The sequence below is a fragment of the Chiloscyllium plagiosum genome, chromosome 27, assembly GCF_004010195.1.
Source record: "Chiloscyllium plagiosum isolate BGI_BamShark_2017 chromosome 27, ASM401019v2, whole genome shotgun sequence".
Lineage (NCBI taxonomy): Eukaryota > Metazoa > Chordata > Chondrichthyes > Orectolobiformes > Hemiscylliidae > Chiloscyllium > Chiloscyllium plagiosum.
Window position 1 is genome coordinate 4198933 of NC_057736.1, and position 24289 is coordinate 4223221.

Below are 24289 nucleotides of genomic sequence, written 5' to 3' on the forward strand. Positions count from 1 at the left end.
GAGATTGGGTGTGGTAGGGAAGGGGACTGTGTGTCTCTGAAGTGATGGGGTTGTTCAAAAGCAGGACAGGATAGGGTGGAGGAGGAGTAGTGGTGGGGTGGAGGGGGTGTTGAGAGAGGGAGAGGATTGTGTGTGTGTGTCCAGGCCCTTCAGTGATGCCAGTGTGCCAATGTCCATATGTGGGTGTGTATATGAGCAGACATGTCCCTTTTAGTCCTCACTTATCTCATCCCAGGGCAGATAAAGTACCTTCTGAGGCTAATCGTGTGGCTTGTTGTGTGAAAGATACATGTATGGCCAAGTAGAAATGTCACCTGCTACCTCTAGAACTGCTAGCATCATGAGGAGAGGTGGAAATGGCTCGGCCACCCTTTGGCTTGTATCCCACATCTAAACATGGGACCGTGGTAGCCCCAATTCACCACTATGCTCCAATAGATGTATGACAATGTCTATCTGATAGGATAGGGCAAAAGATAAATGGAAACACCACCCCCTGCAAGATCCCCTCCAATTTACTCACCATCTTGACTTGGAAATATATCACCGTTCCTTCAGTGTCTCTGGGTCAGAAACCTGGAACTACCTCTCTAATAGTTTTGTGGGTCTACCCACAGCACATGGACTGGCAGTGGTTCAAGAAGGCAGCTCACTATCAAAGGGGCAAAGGGGGACAGGCTGGCCCAGCTAGAGATGCACACATTCATGAAAAAATAAAAAAGTAAAGCAAAGGGTTTTGACTTTTTCAAGAAAAATGTTACAAATACGGTGTATTAATACTCCAGCTATTTCTCCAGTATTCATCTCCTAAAGCTAATTTTTTATCTTCATCTCATCTACACAAAAGATGATGTTAAAGTGCACACTTGTAAGTATCGCTATTGAAGCAGAGCAGCTGACCACAGTTCATAGGGTAAGAGCTAATTTCTGTCAAATATTTTTCACTGACCTAGTAATGGCTATTGAAAGCTTCACAGTGATTATTGCAGCTTTAAGAGTCAGGGTTTATTGTCTATGTTTGTCACTCTGTGTGCACTTTCACCACAAATTGTGTGCCGAGCCACATAAGGGAATATTGGGGCAGTCCCCAGTGGCATGATAAAGGATGCACATTTGAAGGAGGGTCTTAAACAAGGTCCAGAGGGGTTTATGGTGACGTGTTTGGAGTTTAGACAGTGATGGAGTGACTGAAACATGGGGTGTTTACGTTTAAACAATACTCCTAATCATTACACATATGTATATCATACATGAGTAGACTTGCAAACAGACTTCCATTCAGTAATGTCAAAATGAATTATTTTCATTGGGTAGTATTTGTTTTCCCATCTCCCTATTCAATGCGCTGACTTTGCCAAGAGCTGGGGTCCCACCAGAAAAAGAGATTTGCATTTGTATAGTGCCTTTATTAATGAATGACTCCAGATGCCACAGTGTGTGATCTTTGTTGTGATGCAGTCACAAGTAGAGTTGGCCTCTCATGGCTATTCTATTGGAGAAGGGGCTACTCCCTGTTCTTTCCCAGATAGTGCGTTGTGTGTTCATGTGTACTTCTTGTTGACCTGATGGAATGTTATGACTGATCCATCAGCTCCCCAACTTCAACATCCTAGCCTCTACCCTGGATGTGATCTGTTTTGACAGCAAATATCAGATCAAAGCTTGAAGTTGGGTCTATCTGGCTGCTTATCTTTGTGTCATCGGAATATTAGCTGGTAAAATTAGTGATGGTTTGATAAATTCTGTTTAGGGTCCCCATGTTTCTTTTTACACAGCTCATACCTTCTGCAAATGCTGATGGTTAGTTACCTTCCAATAACCTTGTGTTCCAGCACAGAAAAAGCAAGAAACTGAAAGAGTTCATAAAGGTGATCTGAAACATAAATACTGATATTTTGGACAAACTGAATGTTACATGGATCAAAAACTAAAAGATAACACAAAGGGGAGAAGGACTGATAATGAAAGGAGTATGTCCAGCTGCTACAAGTATCCTGTTGTACAAAACCATTAAAGTACGGAAGAGATCTCAGAAATAAACAGTATGAGAGAACAAAGTGAGTGTATCACAGTAGATCAGTGCCAGTACAAAAGGGGATTTAACTTTAATACCAAATAATAAAAGGGTAGGCAGAAGAAAAGTGGATTGAGTTAGGGCCACAGAACGTAGATGGTAATGTCCACCAGAGCCATCTGAGATGCCTTGGGTCAGTTCACTGCCACAGGAGGCATTATAGGAGGGGGTTTGTTGGAAAATGCCCTGAAAACACCTTCAGCAGAAACACAACTCAATCTTGATAAACAGTGTAAGAGTGAAATCACCACAATCTCACTCTCTCATTAAGATCTGGTGGTGGTTTAACACCTTCGGTGAGGGGATTTGAGAATGAGAGTCCTCAGCTGGTGTGGGAATTGAACCAACGCTCTCTCTGTGGCATTGCTCTACATTACAAAACAGCTGTCAAGCCAACTGAGCTGCTTAGTAGCTTATTAGAATTAGAATAAAGATGGCTAGACTTATGAGGAGGCAACCATGACTGTTAGTGATATGGATTGAATAGTAAAGCAGCTACTGAAATCAAACTGCTACCAACTGGTTAGTGCCTAGTAGGAACAGTCCTTAATGCACTGATGGATGGAGCTTATTTTATGATGTCAGGTGCGTTCATTGCATCTGTCTTCACTAAAGTAGCAGTAACAATAGAGGTTGTGGCCATTCTGAATTCAAGATAAAACTAGATAAAGAGAAAGTATTTAACGTTGTTTGCATACTTGATTGAGATAACTCCCCAAGTCTGGGTAAGATGCATTCCATGGCACTGAGATAAGTAAAGGTGAAAGCTGTGAAGGCCACTGATGAGCATTGTCCTGTTCTCCTTGGTGATAGAGATTTACAAATTCTGCCAATAAAAGAAAAAGGGAATTAACCTGGTGTTTCCAGGTCAGTCCCTCTGATGCTGGCGGAGGGAAAGCTTTTAGAAACAAGAATCAAAAATCGCACATTAATTGTCAGTGGGAAAATACAGGCTAATAAATGAAAGGCAAAACAAATTTGTTATATTCATGGTGTTTAGTAACCTTGGTAGTGGAGAGGATTCAGATGTTTACAAACTTTCAAAGGAAACTTGTGAGAGAACAGTTTACAAGGTTATGTGGGAATAGAAGTGTGACTACTTGGATAGCACTACCAAAAATGGGTAGAGTGGCTTCCTTTGGTGCTATATCCTTCTATATGAACACATGAACTAGGAGTGGGAATAGACCCTTTGGCCCCTCTTAACTGCATCAAAACGATCTTGCATGATCTGATTAAGGTTTTAATTCTGACTCATCTTCAATAACCATTGATGCCCTTATTGCAGAGTCAAAGAGTCATACATCACAGAAACATACCCTTCGGTCCATCCAGTCCATGCCAACCATAATCCCAAACTAAACGCATTTCGCTTGCTTGCGTTTGGCCTGCATCCCTCCAAATATTTCTTATTCATGTAATTACCTAAATGTCTTTTAAATGTTGTAACATTCATCACTTCCTCTGGAAGTTCATTCCAAATACAAATTATTCTCTGTGTAAAAAAATTGCGCCTCATGTCTTTTTAAATCTTTCTCCTCTCACATTAAAAGTATATTCCCTAGTCTTGAAATCCTCCACCCTAAGGAAAAAACATCTGCCATTCACCTTATCTGTGCCCCTCACGATTTTATAAACCACTATAAGGTCACCCCTCAACTTCCTACACTCCAAGTGAAAAAGTCCCAGCCTACCCAGCCTCTCCTTAAAACTCAAACTCTCCATTCCCAGCAAAATCCTGGTAAATCATTTCTGAGCCCTCTCCAGCTTGGTCAAGAAGCCATCTAACTGTGCATTAAAAATAGTCACCACTCTGAGGGAGATAATCTGAAAGGCTCAGAACTTTCTGAGAATGATGTACTCTTCATCTCTTCTTCGATTGGACACAGCATATTTTTAAACTATGTTCCCTAGCTTGAGCCTCTCAGAAGGAGAAACATCCTTTTGGCATCCACTCTGCCAAGTCCCTTCCAGATGTTCTGTGTTTCAATAAGTTTTGAGTTAGTATGCCAACTGAGCAATGCCACGCAAGATCAATAATGTATGTAGACATGCCAGACTGTCATAGTCTCTTCAGTGGCTACCCTCACTTATTGATACAAGATGTCTGAAGCATCTGAACTGACTTAAATGGTCAGACTTCTTGATTTTTAATTTAAAAGAAAGAGAGGCGAATGAATTTGGAAAAAAAATAATAGAGTTCTGATAAGTAGACTACACCAATTGAACTCCGAATGAACTGGACCAGTTCCTGTTCTACTCCCTTTTGTCATGATTTCTGGCAATATTTTTATGTCAACATTTGAAGGAAGCAGTAATAATATGCATTGATATATTACCTGTCAGGATATTCTGAAGTAGTTCACATTGAATGAAGCAATTTTAAGATGTAATCGCTGTTTCTGTAAAGGAAGACCCTGTATCAGTTTGGACATTGCCAACTCCCACATACTGCGATGAGCTACTGACCAGGAAATCTGATTTAGTGATGTTAGTTGAGCATAAATATTGTCCAGGACACTGTGGTGAATTCCCCTACTCTCCTTGGAATAGTGCTATGGGATCTTTTCATTCAGTTGGGGGGTGGGGGGGATTGCAGATAGCTTACCTGTAGCAATGCAGCACTCCCTCAAAAGAATACAAATGCACAAGGTGTTAAAAGAGGTTATGGTCATGTAAGAGAGATGAAAAGAGTGTGGGGCTGAGAGAAGGGGAGACAGATACAGGAAAACATACTGCAGTCTATAATGAATTGTTCTTCTGAGTTATATTTTCCTGTCATTTCCTGAAGTCTGATGTCAAACGACGGCAGGTTATAACCCAACAGGTTTATTTGAAATCACAGGCTTTTGGGGCTCTGCTCCTTTGAAGTGCTGACTCCACCCAAGGAAGTGGCAGCGCTCCGAAAGCTTGTGAGTTCAAATAGACCTGTTGGACTGTAACCTAGTGTCGCGTGAATTCAGACTTTGTGCACCCCCAGTCCAACACCAGCACCTCCAAATCATGGCTACCTTCTCCGAAAGTAGCCAACCAAGTAGCTCTGGTGTTAGCGCACTTACATACTGACCAGGTTTTGCAAAACCGAGACTGCTTTCAGACAGTTTTAATATGTGGCACTGGTTTCATTAACCAAAATGAATCATCTTTTGATGGATGTCAGTTCCTACATTTGCGTATTCAATGGCAGCATCATGCAGCCTACACACTCAGATCACATATTCACTGGTTACAGGCCAAGTCAATCCTTTGTCCCAACTTGCAAGAGTGCAAAGTTCCAAATACTGCAGCAGCTTATGTGAACAAAAGTGCCACTTTAGTACTAGACAGCTTTGTCAGTAGTAGTACTGTGTGGTAGGTACAATAGCAGCTGAACTGGTCAAGCCCCTGTACACCACTAACTGAAGCCAGACATTCCTTCAACCACATGAAGGAAGTTTGATTTAGATAATCCCTATGGTGGGGAAACAGGCCATTCGGCCCAACAGGTCCACACTGACCCCCTGAAGAGCATTCCACCCAGACTCATCCCCCTACAATCCTGCATTTCCCTTGCCTAACACACCTTATCCACACATCCCTGAACACAATTTAGCATGGCCAATCCACCTAACCTTGGACTGTGGGAGGAAACCGCTCCGGGTGCTCCACCCGGAGGAAACCCACGCAGACACAGGGGAGAATGTGCAAACTTCACAAAGACTGTCACCTGAGGCCAGGTCCCTGGTGCTTTGAGGCAGCAGTGCTAACCACTGAGCCACCCTAAACCAGTCTTTAAAACTAATTATCAAGTTTTTAAGCTCAGATTTCTAATTAAAATCTTAAAGTATAAACGAGTAAATGTATTCTTTTACAATCTTCAGGTAAAGTGAATTGATCTAATTTGTTTGTTTAAAGATAGGACTTGCTTGTTGAACGATATTGGTGGTATTTATTGAGTTTGTATTGTTCAACCTGAGGGAGTTGATTTGAACAGTCAGTAAGATCATTCCCCGTTGATTAGCTTAATCCCATTGAAGTTTTATCCTTGATCTTCACTTAACAGATAATTATCTCTGCAGTGTTTCAACATCTGCCACAATTCTTTAATTATCTGTTCATCATAATAGATTGACTCATCAAATAAACTGGGTTTGGGGCCCAGATTCGCGAGTCGAGGCAAAAGTCTTGTGCTGGACTGCCTTTTGGTTTTGTTTATTGACTTCCTGTTTCATCGTTCATGAACCCTCCACAATTTGAAGTGGTTTTCTTTAAAGTGGAATTTCCGCAAGTTTTCCTAACCCAGCAACACAGTGAGGGTGCTGTTCTTCATTGTCGTTTACGTAAACCAATTTAATTTCTGAATCCCAGCGATCTAAAAGAGAGAGACAACTTACAGAATAATTTAAATACAGAAATCGCTGGAGAACCTCAGCGGGTTTGGCAGCAGAGAAAGCAGAGTTTAACATTTGAATCCACTGAGCCTTCTTAAGAACAGGGCCTGAAACGTTTCAGGCCCTGTTCTTAAGAAGGCTCAGTGGATTCAAATGTTAAACTCTGCTTTCTCTCTACAGATGCTGCCAGACCCACTGAGTTTCTCCAGCAATTTCTGTTTTTGTTTCAGATTTCCAGTATCTGCAATTCTTTATGTTCTAAAATGGCTTCAGTTCACAACCTTCAGGCTGACATTTCAAAGTGTCTGACATCATCTTGGAGGGATGGCCATTCTGGGTTCCACTTTGAGAAGTGAAGCTAGGAAGGCATCACTGTGAGATGTGGGTGTCGCTGGCTGGGCCAGAATTTATTGCCCAGCTCTAATTGTCCTTGAGAAGGTGGGGGTGAGCTGGCTTCTTGAACCGCTGCAGTCCATGTGCTGTAGATAGACCCACAATGCCCTTGGGGAGAGAATTCCAGGATTTTGCCCCAGTGACAGTGATATATTTCTGAATAATTCTAAAGAAGAGTCACTGGACTCAAAACATTAACTCTTGTTTCTTTTCACATCCTCTGCTAGACCTGCTGAGTTTCTTCAGCAATTTCTGTTTTTGTTTCATTAAACATACTTAAGGCAAAGGTAAAGTCAAAAATCACATGGCACTGGGTTACAGACAAGCACGTTTATTTGAAATCACAAGCTTTCAGAGCTTTGCTCCTTCTTCAGGTGCTAGTGCTAAGATAGACAGATTGTTAATGAAAAAGGGAGTCAGGGGTTATAGGAAAAGATATGAAAGTGGATTGAGAAATATCAGATCAGCCATGATCCCATTGAATGGTGGAGAGAACTCAATGGGCTAGTTATCCTTCTGTATCTTATGTTGCTTATCACTGTCACTGTATTAACATTACTCTTGTCCACATTCAAACAGATGTTCATAGCATCATAGAATCCCTGCAGTGTGGAAGTAAGCCATTCAGCCCATCGATCTACTCCGACTTTCTGAAGAGCGTTTGCCATGGCTAATCCATCAAAAATGCATATTCCTGGACACTGTGAGCAATTTAGCATGCCCAGTCCACACAGACACGGGGAGAAGGTACAAACTCCACACAGACTATCACCCGAGGGTGGAGTTGAAGCTGGGTCCCTGGCATTTGTGAGGCAGCATTATTGAGCCCGCTATATTGCCCTGGATTATTGTGCGGAACTGGAATAGGGCAAATACTGAATTCTGACTGAAATGGCTGAAACCTTTTCCTCTGCCATTAGGTAGATGTTGTTAAGGTTGTAGAAGAATTTGATAGGGTATTTCCACTTGCAGGTATCACCAAAGCTCAGGCCAATGAAACATAACATGGTAACTCATTAATCCTGAAGAGAAATGTCTTAAAGGGAGAGAGATTAGAATGTGAAAATGGCTTCCACATGGAGTAATCACACTTTTCAGAGGAAGCTATGTAAACACATGAAGGATAATGGAATGGAAAGTGATGCTGATAGGATAGGACGAAGAGAGAGAGAGAGAGAGAGAGATGAGAGGAGGCTGATGTGGAACATAAAGCCTGGACCAGTTCAACAGAATGGGCAGTTTGTGCTGCACCTTCTATGTAATATGGTACTTAAGATCAACGTCCTGTTAAGCTAAATTTCAATATATACGCACAGTCATTTACAGTACAGTAGAAGACAATGGCCCATCATGTCCGGGTCAGTAATCAAAGATTTAACTGCATGAATCCCATTTTCTAGCTCTTTGCCCATAGCTCTGGAGGCTATGACAACACAAGTGAATTTCTAAGTAGTGCTTAAATGTTATGAGAGTTTCTGATTCAATCATCCTTTCAGGTAGTGAGTTCCAGACACCCACTACCCTCTAAATGAAACAAATTCTCCTTAACTCTCTGCTTAGCCATCTATCTCTTGGTTAGCCATCTAACACCTGGTTATTCCCCATTATACTAATGAAAAAAAGTGTCTTCCTTTCCACACCATTGATGTCCGTCAGAATCTTATACAACTCTATTGGGTTCCCTCTTGATCTTCACCGCTCCAAGGAAAATAACCCTAACCTATCCAATCTCTCCTTAGAGCTCAGGCCCTCCAATCCAGGCAGCATCCTGGTGAATCTCCTCTGGACTCTCTTGACTGCCCCTATATCCTCCAACAGTGTGAGGACTAGAACTGCATTCAGTTCTCTCGTTGTGGCCTAACCAGCATTTCATACATTTCCAGCATAACCTCTCTGCTGTTAGCGATCAAAAAGGACCTCTGATTTCTTTGAGGTATTGTAAAATTAGTTGCTCTGTAGCTGAAGCGTAAAATTTATGAAATACTGTGTGCTGCCCATCTACGCAGTTATTTTTACTCAAGTGTTTTAAATCTTTGACTTGTTTCAGTTTAAAATCAGCACGGTTTTGTGGTATTTAATAATTGTACATCTAAATATTTGTTCACTCATATCATTTATTTTTACAATAAAGTAATCTTTAAAATAATTTTAAAGATTATTATAACTTTCCAGTTTAGAAAATTGTGATTAAAAACTATCAAGAATGGGTGAATGCTGTAAGAAAACACAATCCATACCCCAAAATGAAATAGAGAACTGCGGATGCTGGTGATCTGAAACAAAGCCAGAAATTGCTGGTAAAACTCAGCAGGTCTGACAACATCTTTGGGAAGAAAGCAGAGTTAATGTTTCTGATGACAAGTCACTGGAGTCGAATAGATAACTCTGCTTTCTTTTCACAGATGCTGTCAGATCTGCTGAGTTTCTCCAGGAATTTGTGTTTTTGTTTCACAATTCTTACATGGATGGAAGAAATCTTGTGCGGAGGATTTGAAAAGACAGAAATGGTTGCCAGGTTTATGAAGTGTGAATGTACAATGGCTGTTGCTTACAACTTTGAACTAATTGTGAAAGATGAAAGAATGAATGAATCGGGGAATGATCCCAGATATTAGGTCAGATTCCTGGTGAAGGGCTTTTGCCTGAAACGTCGATTTTCCTGCTCTTCCGATGCTGTCTGACTTGCTGTGCTTTTCCAGATTCACATCTATTGATTCTGGCTTCAAGCATCTGCAGTCCTCACTGTCTTCAGATCCTAGATATTAGCTCATTGATCAGTAAGATATGAGTGTTTCTGATACCTGCAATCTTCTCTTTGTCCTACAATCCATAGAGGTTTAAAAATACAAGCTCTGCCAGTCACTTCTCCCTGATTTCTTTCCTCACCTTTTTAATGTTGGTCACATAGGTTTAGGGTGAGAGGGGAAAGATTTAAAAGGGACCTAAGGGGCAACTGTTTTTACAGAGAGGGTAGTGCGTGTATGGAATGAGCTGCTAGAGGAAGTGGTGGAGGCTGGTACAATTACAGCATTTAGAAGGCATCTGGATGGGTATGTGAATAGGAAGGGTTTGCGAGATATGGGCCAAATGCTGGCAAATGGGACTAGATTGGGTTGGGATATCTGGTTGGAAGTAATATTTTGGGAGGAAACCACACTGTAGCAGGATGGACAAATTACTCTTTACATCTGTCGTCCCAGAGGGACATCAGTGGGGCTTGCTCCCGAGCGATGGGAAATGAGGCCTGCAGCCTTGTGTTAATTGTCTTCTAACTGCCTGCTCAAACCTTTGTAATGACTCCCTCAAAACGGTGAGCCTCCTGGGAGTGTGAACACGATAGTTGCATCCTTCCACTTGTCTCCTGTTTTTATTTCTGGTCAAAACACATTTGGCTGCCACGATTCTGTTTTTAGGGCTGAATTTGCATGATGAAATCTTGGGGGACATGCATGATGCAGCCCGTTGGAAGTGGGGCTCTGCAGATGTTACTTTTCATCGTGCTGGTGTTTCGCTAACATGCCAATGTGCAACACACTGAAAGCAAAGTGCTAGGCGTTCTGACATTAGCCAGAAGCTGAACAAGCTCTAAACTGTGAGTGACTTTGCAATTGTGAAATAATCATCTGTCAAATGTTGATGTGAAATGGATGAGATTTTTGCTCCCTGTATGGATGAGGAAAAGGGCTGTGGACAGGATGAACCAGCTGCCCACGGCACCATGGTGCAGAAGGCCATTCAAGTGGGGGAGCAAAAAGACAAGTAGTTGTTATAGGGGATTCTATAATTAGGGGACAGATAATATCCTTTGTGAGTCGGATTGGGAGTCCTGCCCAGTGCCAGGGTGCAGGACATCTCCGAACGGCTTGAAAGGATATTGGAGCGGGAGGGAGAGGATCCAGTTGTTGTGGTCCACATTGGCACATACAACATAGGCAAGGCTAGGAAGGACGACCTGTTTGGGGATTATCAAGCACTCGGAAGGAAATTGAAGAACAGGTCCTCGAGGGTCACAATCTCTGGGCTACTGCCCGAGCCACGTGCTAATTGGCATAGGGATAAGAAAATTAGGGAAGTAAAACTTGTGGCTAAGAGATTGGTGTGGGAAAGAGGAATTCCATTTCATGGAACCTTGGCATAGTTTTGGAATTGGTGGGACGGTCTCCACCTGAACAGATCTGGAACCAGTGTTCTGGCGAAAAGGATAAGTAGGGTGATCACTAGGACTTTAAACTTGTGAGGCGGGGGGAAGGGAAAGGGAAAGCAACAGGTAGTATGGAGTCAAGTAGAAAGATAAGCAGCAGGTTAGCATGTGTGCAGGGTTGAAGTTCAAGGCAAACTAGGAATGAAGCAAAAAGGAAGGATAACTTAGGACATAAATTACTAGAGATGTTGGAAATCATGAAGATAAGAAAATTAGCATTAAGGTGCTTTACCTGAATCCTCATAGTATTTGTAACAAAGTAGATAAGTTAACAGCACAAATCATCATGAATGATTATGGTGTGGTAGGCATCACAGAGACATGGTTGCAGGGGGTTCAGGACTGGCAGTTAAACATCCAAGATTTACAACTTATCAAAAAGACAGGGAGGTGGACAGAGGGAGCGGGATGTTCTTGTTAGTTAAGAATGAAATTAAATCTCTGGCACTGAATGACATGGGGTCAGATGATGTGGAGTCTGTGTGGGTGGAGTTGAGGAACCACAAAGGCAAAAAAAAAAAACCATAATGGGAGTTATGTACAGCCCTCCCAGCAGTGGTCAGGACCAGGGGCGCAAGATGCACCAGGACATAGATACGGCATGTCAGAAAGGCAAGGTCACGGTGATCACGGGGAACTTCGATATGCAGGTGGACTGGGTGAATAATGTTGCTGGTGGATCCAAAGTAAGGGAGTTCTAAGAATGCTTACAGGGTGGCTTTTTGGAACAGCTTATGATGGAGCACACAAGGGAGCAGGCTATTCTGAACTTAGTGCGATGTAATGAACCAGACTTTATAAAAGATCTTAAAGTAAGGGAACACTTAGGAGGCAGCGATCATAATATGATAGAGTTCAGTCTGCAGTTTGAAAGAGAGAAGACAAAATGGTGAGAATGTAATGGTGTTACAGTTAAATAAAGGTAATTACAGGGACATAAGGGAGGAACTGACGAAAATTGACTGGAAGCAGAGCCTTGCAGGAAAGACAGTAGAGCAACAATGGCAGGAGTTTCTGGGTGTAATTGAGGACACAGTACAGAGGTACATCCCAAAGAAAAGAAAGATTTATCCGGGAGGTTGGCTCGGGGCGGGGCGGGGGGGGGGGGTGTTGGGAGATTAGACAGCCATGGCTGACAAAGGAAATCAGAAAATGTATCAAAGAAAGAGAGCCTATAAAGTGGGAAAACTACAAAAACAAACAGAGGATAACAAAGAGGGAAAAAAGGAAGGAGAGGATCAAACATGAAGGTAGGATGGCCAGTAATATTAGAAATGATAGTAAAAGTTTCTTTCAATACATAAGAAACAAATGAGAGGCAAAAGTAGACATTGGGCCGCTTCAAATTTGTGCAGGAAGGCTAGTGCTGGGAGATAAGGAAATAGCTGAAGAACATAATACGTACTTTACATCAATCTTCACAGTGGAAGACATGAGTAATATCCCAACAGTTAAGGAGTCTCGGGCAGAGTCAAGTATGGTAGCCGTTACAAAAGAGAAAGTGCTAGAAAAGCTAAAAAGTCTAAAATGTAGCCCGATTGGCTACATCCTAGAGTTCTGAGTGAGGTGGCCGAGGAAATAGCGGAGGCACTGGTTGAGATCTTTCAAAAGTCACTGGAGTCAGGGAATGTCCCAGATGATTGGAAAATCACTGTTGTAACCCCCTTGTTCAATAAAGGCTCAAGACAAAAGATGGAAAATTATTGGCCGATTAGCCTAACCCTGATTGTTGGCAAAATTCTAGAATCCATCGTTAAGGATGACATTTCTAAATTTTTGGAAGTGCAGGGTCAGATTAGAACAAGTCAGCATGGATTTAGTAGGAGGCAGTCAGGCCTGACAAACTTGTTAGAATTCTTTGAAGAGGTAACAAGTAGATTAGACCGGGGAAACCCAGTGGATGTGGTCTACCTAGACTTCCAAAAGGCTTTTGATCAGGTGCCTCACGGGAGGCTGCTGAGTAAGGTGAGGGCCCATGGTGTTCGAGATAAGCTACTGGCATTGATTAAGGATTGGCTGTGTGACAGAAGGCAGAGAGTTGGGTTAAAAGATTCTTTTTTGGAATGGCAGCTAGTGACAAGTGATATGTTGGGGCCGCAGCTGTACACATTATATATTAATGATCTGGATGAAGGAACTGGGGGCATTCTGGCGAAGTTTGCTGATGATACGAAGTTAGGTGGACAGGCAGGTAGTACTGAGGAGGTGGGAGGCTGCAGAAAGATTTAGACAGTTCAGGAGAGTGGTCCAGGAAATGGCTGATGAAATTCAATGTGAGCAAATGCGAGGTCTTGCACTTTGGAAAAAAGAATACAGGCATGGACTACTTTCTAAACGGTGAGAAAATTCATAAATCCAAAGTACGAAGGGATCTGGGAGTGCTAGTCCAGGGTTCTCTCAAGGTTAACTTGCAGGTTGAGTCCGTGATTAAGAAAGCGAATGTAATGTTGTCATGTATCTCAAGAGGGTTGGAATTTAAAGGAAGCGATGTGATTCTGAGACTTTATAAAGCTCTGATTAGGCCCCATTTAGAATACTGTGTCCAATTTTGGGCCGCACACTTCAGGAAGGACATATTGGCACTGGAGCAGAGATTCAAACGGATGATCCCTGGAATGGTAAACCTAACATACGATGAAAGGCTGAGAATCCTGGGATTGTATTCATTAGAGTTTAGAAGTTTGAGGGGAGGTCTAATAGAAAATTATGAGATAATGTATGGCTTAGAAAGGGTGGACGTTGGGAAATTGTTTCCATTAGGCGGGGAGACTAGAACCTGTGGGCACAGCCTTAGAGTTAGAAGGGGTTAATTTAGAATGGAAATGAGGAGACATTTCTTCAGCTAGAGTGTGGTGGGCCTGTGGAATCCATTGCCATGGAGCGCAGTGGAGGCCAGGATGTTAAAAGTCTTCAAGGCAGAGACTGATAAATTCTTGATCTTGCAAGGAATTAAGGGCTACGGGGAGAGTGCAGGTAAGTGGAGTTGTGATTAAATGGCAGAGTGGACTCGATGGGCTGAATGGCCTTACTTCCACTCCTATGTCTTATGGTCTAAGTGCACAGGTTTTGTGTTGTATGGGCATCCCACCCCATCCGTGTAACCCTGCATTTCCCATGGTTCATCCAGCCAAACTGCACATCTCTGAACACTACGGGTAGTCCAACTAACCTACACGTACTTGGACTGTGGGAACCCACACAGACAATTTCCTGAGACTGGAATCAAATCCCGGTCCCTGAGGCAGTGAGGCAGCAGTGCTAACCACTGAGCCACCGTACCATGCTCTGTTTTGACCCAAGAGCCAACTGCAAACTGTCAATTTAGGAAGCCTGTATGGAAAATGCCTTATTGCCGAAGGAACTGCTGCTTTAATAAGCCTCTTTTTGGGTACATTTTTCATTTGGTCTCTGTTCCAGGTCTATCTCAAGCTTGATATGTTGTTACAGGCCCTACTCAAGAGGCATGTTTTGTTGGAGCATACATATAAAAACTGCTGAGTAAAGCCAACCAGGCTAGTGGAACATTGTGTACTGCTAACTCCAGTGATGAATTGTTAGTGGAAGTGGTATATTTCTGTGGGTTGTCATTAGCTACTTTCTGTCATTCAGGAGAGATGGTTAAAGGGCAGAAATGGGGGCAGGTTGGGGTGTTAATAAAGTATCAGGGTGCAACCTGTAACAGGCAAAAAAAAACTAGCATATTAGAAAGTAGGTTAATAATTTTTTTATTTGCCATGTTAGGGGCTCATGAAGTGCAGTTGTAGTGTCCATATCTCTGAACTAGGAGGGCCAGTTCAAGTTCCACCTCCTTCAGAGATGTGTAATCATATGTCTGCACAGGTTGGTTAGAAAATGACTCAATTAGCAAATGTAGAGGCTCTTATAGCACAGTGGTAGTATCCCTGCTTCTCAATGGAATCCCTACAGTGTGGAAACAGGCCATTCGGCCCCATAAATCCACACTGGCTCTCCCAAGAGTAACCCACCCAGACCCATTCCCCTACACTATACTTAGCCCTGACTAATGCACCTAACCTATACATCCCTGAGCGCTATGGGCAATGTAGGACAGTCACTTCACCTAGACTGCACATCTTTGGATTGTGGGAGGAAACCCGCACAGACACGGAGAGAATGTGCAAACTCTACTCAAACAGTCACCCAAGACTGGAATTGAACCCGGGTTCCTGGCACTGTGAGGCAGCAGTGCTAACCACTGAGCCACTGGTTCTGGACCAGAAGATCCCGGTTCAAGTCCTACTTACTCCAGAGAATGTGAGAACATCCCTGAACAGGTTGATTAGCAAATATGTGCAATGCCAGTCACTGGCAGTGACTGTGTAAGGTGCTTTGTGGGAGGTAGAAAACTGTCCCGTAAAATATCAATGATTCAGGCAGGGACTGAAGTTGGAAACTAAGTAAATAAGTTGAAGGACACTAGGTGTTGGAAAGGTGTTGTTAAAATAGGTGAAGAAGGTAAAAGAATTGTGAGGGAGAATTCCAGGAGCTCCCAGTAGAACGGCCAGTCAGGGGATAAGGCATTGGAGAGTTCCGTATTCTCTTATAGCCCAGGGGTAGAAAGCTGCAAAAGCACAATTGAGCAATTCAGCTGGTGTGGCAGCAAAAAACTGTAATGTCTGCTATCGGGACTTGACCACGCCAGGCACATGGGAGACTCCTGCACTTTCGGAATTTATCTTCCGGGCTAACCAATTTACAACATTATTGTGTCAGCACATTCACTTTTCTCTGATGGACAGTCACTCTTGACTGAGATGTCAAATACAAAGAGTGAAACTCTTGTGATACTGGCTAGATGCCATGAAGCAATGCATCCAGTGCAGTGAGCTCATTTGATATCTTTTGGAAGTCCCAGCTTTTTGTTTGGTGCTGGTTATGCAATTATTGCATAAAAATCCAGTTTATCCCCTCATGATGCCTTCCACGGTTTTAAAAAGAAGCTTCGATACATATATTAATAATATTTCTATGAAAGCAATGATATTAGCAATAGTACTTCCTTTCAAAGCTCACTGGAATTATCCAGTTTAAGATTGAGGAGCGATTGATCTTGCATGTGTGTTGCTTAAAACAAAATTAGAATGCCACTGTTTGTCAGTTTACTGCTGGAATTTCTATCCTACTCTTTCAGCTGTTTAGACTGTCTTAACATGGAGGAGTCAGTGTTGAACTGGGGTGGACAAGGTCAGAAGTGACACGATACCAGGTTATAGTCCAACAGGTTTATTTGAAATTAGAAGCTTTCCGATGAAGAGGCAGCACTTCAAAAGATTAAATTACTTTACAGTGTGGAAACAGGCCCTTCGGCCCAACAAGTCCACACCAACCTGCTGAAGCGCAACCCACCCAGACCCATTCCCCTACATTTTACCCCTTCAACCAACACTACAGGCAATTTAGCATGGCCAGTTCACTTAACCTGCACATCTTTGGACTGTGGGAGGAAACCGGAGCACCCAGAGGAAACCCACGCAGACACAGGGAGAATGTGCAAACTCCACACAGTCAGTCGCCTGAGGCGGGAATTGAACCCGGGTCTCTGGCGCTGTGAGGCAACAGTGCTAACCACTGTACCACCGTGCCGCCTAGCTTGTGATTTGCAATAAACTTGTTGGACTATAACCCGGTATTGTGTGATTTTTGATCTCGGACTGTATTTGGACAAATACATTGCTAACTTAGATTCCTTGGATTTGATTTAGATTCCTTACCATATGGAAACAGGCCATTTGGCCCAACAGGTACGCACCGACCCTCCAAGGAGTAACCCACCCAGACTCTATATTTACCTCTGAGTAATGCACCTAACACAATGGGCAATTTAGCATGACCAATCCACCTAACCTGCACATCTTTGTGACTGTGGGAGAAAGCTAGAGCACCCAGAGGAAACCCTGCAGTCACAGGGAGAATGTGCAAACTCCACACAGTCACCCAAGGCGGGAATCGAACCCAGGTCCCTGGGCGCTGTGAGGCAGCAGTGCTAGCCACTGTGAGTAATACTTGTGCCTTTGAGTCAGAAAGTTGTACATTCAAATCCCACTGCAGGAGAGGAGCTCAGTGATCTGGACTTAAGTGGTAAAGAGGGAGTGTTGGACTGTTAAGGGTACAGTTTCTTAGAAGAGGCATTGAATTGAGTGCACGCCTGTCATCTAGAGTTAGTATAAAAGATCCTATATTGGTGCTACTTTGACGAAGGGCAGACGAGTTCTCCTTGATGTTCTAATCAAAATTGTTCCTCAGGCAACATCACAAACACAGATTCCCAGGTCATTCTCACTTTGCCTTTTGTGGGAGCTTGCTGTGTGCAAATTATCTGCTACATTTTTTCATTGCAGTAAGAACATGCTTCATTGGTTGTGAAACCCTTTGGAAAACAGGGGAAGATTGGAAAAACAGAAAATCAAAATGAAAAAAAAACAATTAAAGCAGAATAGTGCAAGTTTTGGAAAGTTGAAGTAACACAGACAATGCTGGAAATATTCAGATCTGGTAGCATCCGTGGAGAGACAAACAGTTGACATTTTCAGATCAATGACCTTTCTTCAGAACTGGAAAATATTAACAATGCACCAGGTGTGTTGGCCATGAAGAAGAGAGAAAAATGCTTTCAGTTAAATATGCAGTTTTCAAACAGATATAGAATGATCTGTGGTGAGTAACTCACATCCTGACTCCCCAAAGCCTGTCCACCATCTGCAAGGCACAAATCAGCAGTATGATGGAATACTGCCCACTTGCCTGGGTGAGTGCAGCTCCAACAGCACTCTAGAACCTTGGCACTATCCAGGAGAAAGCAGCAGCTTGATTGGTACTACATCCACCACCAACTACAGCATTTCAGCAAGGCTTAGCAATCCCGTGGCTGCTCAGGACAAGGGCAGCAGATACTTGGGAACACCTTAATCTGTAGTTGTGGCCGAGTGGTTAAGGCGATGGACTTGAAATCCATTGGGGTATTCCCATGCAGGTTCGAGTCCTATCAACTACGAATGAGCGTGAACTTCACGATATTCTCTGCTTTGTGGGCGGCACGGTGGCACAGTGGTTAGCACTGCTGCCTCACAGCGCCAGAGACCCGGGTTCAATTCCCGCCTCAGGCAACTGACTGTGTGGAGTTTGCACGTTCTACCCGTGTCTGCGTGGGTTTCGTCCGGGTGCTCCGGTTTCCTCCCACAGTCCAAAGATGTGCAGGTCAGGTGAATTGGCCATGCTAATTGCCCGTAGTGTTAGGTAAGGGGTAAATGTATGGGTCTGGGTGGGTTGCGCTTCGGCGGGGTGGTGTGGACTTGTTGGGCCGAAGGGCCTGTTTCCACACTGTAAGTAATCTAATCTACCACCACCTGCAAGTTCCCCTCCAAGCCGCTCACCATCCTGATTTGGAAATATATTGCCATTCCTTCACAGTCACTGGGTCAACTTCCTTGAACTCGCTTCCTAATGCATTGTACATCTACCTACAGCACATGGGCTGCATTGACTCAAGAAAACAGCTCACCACCATTTTCTTGAGGACAATAAAGTGAGTGAATTTTAAAAGACATAAGTTTATCTGCAGGCTCCAAAAGGGGAGCAAAGCAAGCTGGAAAAACTTGACCTTTTTTTGCAGCAGAGAAGCAGACTGAGGAACACAGAAAGTGTTTAATTAAAATACAAGCTTGTGTTTTCCTGCTGCTCTCTGTTTCACGCCTTTCCGACAGTCTCATATTTCCTCCAGTTGTAAATGAAGATATGAGTGGGCAAAAGGCCTCCTGAATAAAACGAGAAATTGCTAGAGAAGCTCAGCAGGCCTGTCAGGATCTGTGGAGAGAAATCAGAATTTGTGTGTGTACGTGTTAGGCAAGGTGGGGGGGAGTCACATAGACACTGTCACTGACTCCTCCTTGCAGATTTGGTCTTGGATCAGTTGGCTGGATAAACGCTGAACTGGTTACAGAAAGGTGGGAGTCATGGAACAATGGATAACTCCAGTTAGAGCAGACAGTTCAAGGCTAGTAATGTATCAGGAGGAGCTGCTGTGAACACAGGCAGTTGTGAGGATAGATTAGAAATAACGGCAGTCTTTATTATGGTCTCATCCAGGTGTTGGATACACTTGAGCCAAATTTACACTGTCTCGTGTTTTGAGGAAACAAAGTTTCTGACTCTACTGGGAGTGGTTTTAAATGAGGCTGGATAGTACGGCCAGCTGTTTTGCAGTATTTATGATTTGTCACATTTCCAGCTGAGAATGTGTGTGTGTGTGAGAGAGAGGGGTGGGGGTGGGGGGGAGGGGGAAGTGCGGGATGTAAAGAGCCAGGTCACACTCTTGTTAAGAAGTGGTGGAGAGAGCAGCTTTACAGATTACAATCCGAACATGGTTGGACGATCCTCGAATTGTTCAGCAAAACGCCAGCCACAGACTTCTTGATATCTTCTCAGTCAACAGTGTTGAACTCCAGGTATTGTTTGTGTGCTTTGTACTGCTCTGTATTCTATCTCAACCCAGAACAGCCCATGTATTCACTCTCATGATTGTGTGGGAGCTGTGCCGATGAAATGGTCTTTCACAGCCTAGAGAGTAAGCAATGGGAAACTTGTGTTTTATTGTATTTTCATTTCTCCCTCTTGCTTTGTCAAATGTTGAATTTAACCTTTTCTTTAACATTTGAAAGGTAATACCTAATAAACATGTGGTTTTGAAGAACTTCAATTTTTGTTCTATTCTGCAACAGTACTCTCCCTGTGATAGAAATGCTCTAATTAACAATGGCCATGGAAAATTGCAAAGTGTGCCAAATAATACAATTTTATTTCATTCATGTGTGCCTTATAAATCTAAAGCAGTCCACCGTGTTACGTATTTATTGCAACACAGTCAGTGTTCTTGGGCCATGTGTTGTGGTGATACCTGTACCACAACACAACCTTCTCCTCACACCAACCCCCTGCCAAAACTGTCCATGCAGCACACTTAGGATATGTTTTGAAAGATGGACTTCAGTAGTTTCTGATTCCGAGAGTCTGAGATAAGAATGGTTCTTATTAAATCCTGACTTTTCTAATCAAACTGTTCTTTGTTCAGATCAGATCATGTGACAAAGAAGGTCCTGTTTTCTGATGTTGTGAGCAAAGAATTGAGACCTTTTCTCTTTCAGATATCAAATGAGGCAACGGGATTTGAGTGGATTTTGTTCTGATGGCAGTCTGTTGATAAAACATTTTGTGTGGGAGCTGCAAAGTGAGGCTCTGATCTCAGTCATCTCATCAGAGCGAAAAGGAACAGTATTATTATTACACCAAACAGGTTGAGAGAGCAGTCTTTATCCATGGCTTACTGTCACTTCCTAGTAAGTACTTCATGTGACAGGTTCCCCTGAGGACGCTGTAAAATGGGCCAAAAGGGATAAATCAGGAAGGTCCAAAATCCAAAGCTGACTCTTAGGATCCCTACAGTATGGAAGCAGGCCATTTGGCCCATCAAGTCCACACTGACCCTCCAAACAGCATCTCACCCAAACCCACCTACCTATCCTGTCCCTGTATTTCCCATGGCTAATCTACCTCGGCTGCATGTCCCTGGATACTATGAACAACTTAGCATGGCCAATCCACTCTAACCTGTTTGCCTTTGGACTGTGGAGCACCCGGACGAAACCCATGGAGACAAGAGGAGAATGTGTAAATTTCACACAGTCACCCTAGGGTGGTATTGAACCTGGGTTCATGGTGCTGTGAGGCAGCAGTGCTAACCACTATGCCAACCAAACTCACTTTCCGCATGGGAAAAAGCCAGAATTTTGAATTTGTTCTGATCAATGCTTCTTGAAATATTTTCCAGTCTTTGGAAATTGTCCAGAATTGGGACTGTGAAGTCCAATTGATGCAGAACCTTTATGTGGAAGGTTGATCAGAGTCAAATTTCAGGATTCAAGCTCGAACTCTCATTCTCTCCCCACAGATGCTGCCAGACCTGCTGAGTTTCTCCAGCACTGTCTGTTTTTGTTTCAGATCTCCAGCATCCACACTTCTTTGTTTTTTTTTGTTGAAGGTTGATGTTTGGAAGGGAATGTAGGGGATCACAGTTCATCCTCACCTCTCCTAATTCCTCTACTGCTGCTAACTTATTGGCCTGACATCTGATGTCAGAAATTTCCTCCGAATAAATATTTGGAAGGATGCAGCCATAAAAAAAGAGAGAACTTCTTCAGTAATGGATGACCTCCCTCATCTTAGTATCCAGATTGTAACTGGGGCTTTTGACCTTTTTCTATTTAGAATGGCTGTTGTAAGCTAGAGATACCATTGCATCTATGGTAGCTCTCTGTATGAAAACCCCCATTCATTACTCAGTTTTCGAATGACATCTCTCCCTTTGTCAGTGTTTGAAATTTCCTTGACAGTTCAGATGTGACATTTTGTACTTTCCCTTGAAACTCGGGATAATCCCACACATGGTTTTTTTCAAGACAGCTACTGAATAATAAGGCTTTTTTAAAAAAAAATGCACAGGTTTTTAATTCAAAGTTTAATACATACATTTGTAAGTATTTGGGGTTCTGACCTGTTGTAGAGTGAGGTAGATGGATTTTGAGGAGATTTTTGTGAAGTATAAACACCAGCACAGACTGGTTGGGCTGAATGGCCTTGTTCTGTTTTGTAATTGGATGGGTTATATTCTGTGGTTGACGTGTGGGTCTTGACAATTGTTATGATTTAGGTGTTGATCTGACTGAGCATACCTGTCTCTTGAAAATTAAAGAGGAAACTCCATTCTGTGCCCCTCGATGAAATTCTTCAATAACACTGAAGAAATGGCTATGAACACAGCCAATTGAAACTATTCAACTGGAGGCCTGTTTGATATAAGTATTCCCCATCATAGATATTTCTGAATCAACCTGTTCAGTGACTTTGTTGCTTATCGCTGGAGCAGATGGGATTTGAACCCAGATCTCCCGACCCAGAAGTAGAGATGCTACCACTGTACCACAAGAAATCTTATATCCTGATAAACGAGACAAGTCAAGAGCCACTTCCATCCCATCTTCTCTGTTGTGCCAATGTTCTTTTCACTTTAGCAAGTGTGATACCCATTGCAAAAACAGGCTAAAATCAAGGAGTAATCTGAATGTTTTTTTAAGTGAATGTTTTTATAAAATCAGGACTGCAGAGCACAATCTATTTAATAGCAATAACCCTTTAAGATAATTGCTATCAAAATAAAGACTTGCTCAAAATGAGTCTTTGCAACCTTATTAGTTATGACCTAATGAGCATTTCTAGCAGCAAGAAGTGACTTTATCCTCCAGGTCCATTGCCTCACTGACTCAAGATTGTCAGTGCAACTCTTACCTTCAAATCACCTCCATGTAATATATACAATTGACATACACCACCTTTCCACAGCCAAGTAGCACGGTACAGATTTGTTCCCCTTTACTGCCTCCCCAGCGGTGAAACTTTTGTTTTAAAGAATGGTGAGGTCCTGTCAAAAGGAAAGCATTCTCAACAGTTGGGTCTTGTTTACCAGGTGTATTCGCTAATCCCTTTTACAACTTTGATAAAAGCTCAACGTGAGCTAGAGGAACAACACCCCATCTTCCACTTCAGCAAGTTACAGTCTTTACAGTTACAGTGACCTGCTGCACTTTTCCAGCAACACATTTTCAGCTCTGATCTCCAGCATCTGCAGTCCTCACTTTCTCCTCCTACAGTCTTTAGAAGCCAACATTGAGTTTAACAATGTCAGAGCACAAACATCTCTATCCATGTCTCTTACCCATCCCCACACCCCCAGAGTCCTCTCATGAAATGGGTTGCTTTTAGCACAGCCAACCCATTTTCAACTTCTTATAGCCCCCATTATCAGCTGTATAGCTTCTCCTCTTCTCTGGCTTACTATCAACAATCCCTCTGTCTGCCTACCTTTTACTTCTCTCTGTCTCAGCTCTGTCTTGACCTAACCATTCACTTGTTAACACCCCACACTTTATTGTCAGTATAAGTATCAACTTTTCTTGCTGCTGTCAATTCTGAAGAACAGTCACTGGACACAACTCTTCCAGTCAGAATGTTTATGTGGCAAGTTCAGTTCAGTTTCAGTTCAAGTCCAACCACCGCCCTCATGTATTTTGAGCACAACCAGATAAGCATTTGTTTGTGATGTTGATTCAGATCTAAATATTAGCCAGGGCATCACTGCTGTTCTTTGAAAAATGTACACAGGGTCTCACATTAAAATCTCAGTCAGAAAATGGCATCTGTGACAATTCAGTGCCCCCTGAGTAGTGCATCGGAGAGCAACCTGCGATTTTTGTGCTCATGACCTGGAGTGGGACATGAACCCACAAACACAGCACAAAAAGAAATAAAGGTGCCAGAACCTGGCAGGTTGTGGCCCTGGGGTCATTAACCATTGCTGTTTTGTGATACAATGGACAAGTGTGCCCATTCTGTGTCTTATTTCTTGTTTTTCTCAAAAATCAATTTAAGTCAAAACAAATGCCTGTTGTCAATTGGGAGTCTTGCAGTCTGCTTTCAGTAATTAGTTCAGTAACATTTTCTTCCCTTGTGTGCAGCATCCCAAGCTGAGAGGGATATCTCTTGTATTGCATGCAAAACCGTCAGTCACCTTTCAAGTGGAGCATGAAGTAGACTTTTTTTGATATGCCAAGAACATTTTGCGGCAATGCTAATCAGCGTCAGATCCTCTTGTTTTGCTCTTCTCACAATTCAGTTCTGTTTCATCCTCCTTGACCCGACTCCTGCCTGTGCTGGATTGTTAACAGAGCCTCAAGGTGCTAACGTTTTTTTTTGCTAACAGTGCAACTTCAGATGTGTGCAACAGAAACCTGTCTTTTGATTGGCAGAAGTGTCATTATCTGGTACAGGTCATTCTGCTATAATGTGACAGTTGTGTTCCACTGCAACCTTATGCTACAGAAAATTGCACTATGGAAAGCCACAACAGAAAATCATGTGGTAGAAGATCGCCAATAGAAAATCGCTATACCTATAGTATAGTTCGCATTATCCAAACTGCATCTACAATTCATCATTTGCATTATCGCCAATTCGCATTGACGAAACACGCGTTATAGCAGACTGTCCTGTCGGAGTCTTATTCACTCTTCTTAAGTGTAGTGTTCTGAATTGGTGTGAGTACAATGGGCACAATGGTCTCCTTCTGCCCTGTAACCAATTCTGTCATCCAATATATTTTTGAAATGAGTAAAAAGCTTGAGATAA

General features: G+C 42.8%; 1 protein-coding gene and 1 non-coding gene across 8 annotated transcripts in view; both read left to right on the forward strand.

The window, feature by feature from the left end:
* Positions 1–24289, forward strand: part of LOC122563483 (polycomb protein SCMH1-like) — a 188539-nt gene that overhangs the window by 130044 nt on the left and 34206 nt on the right. The window lies entirely within an intron of this gene.
* Positions 17969–18050, forward strand: trnas-uga. Its single transcript has one exon. It is a non-coding gene; the product is annotated as a tRNA-Ser (tRNA).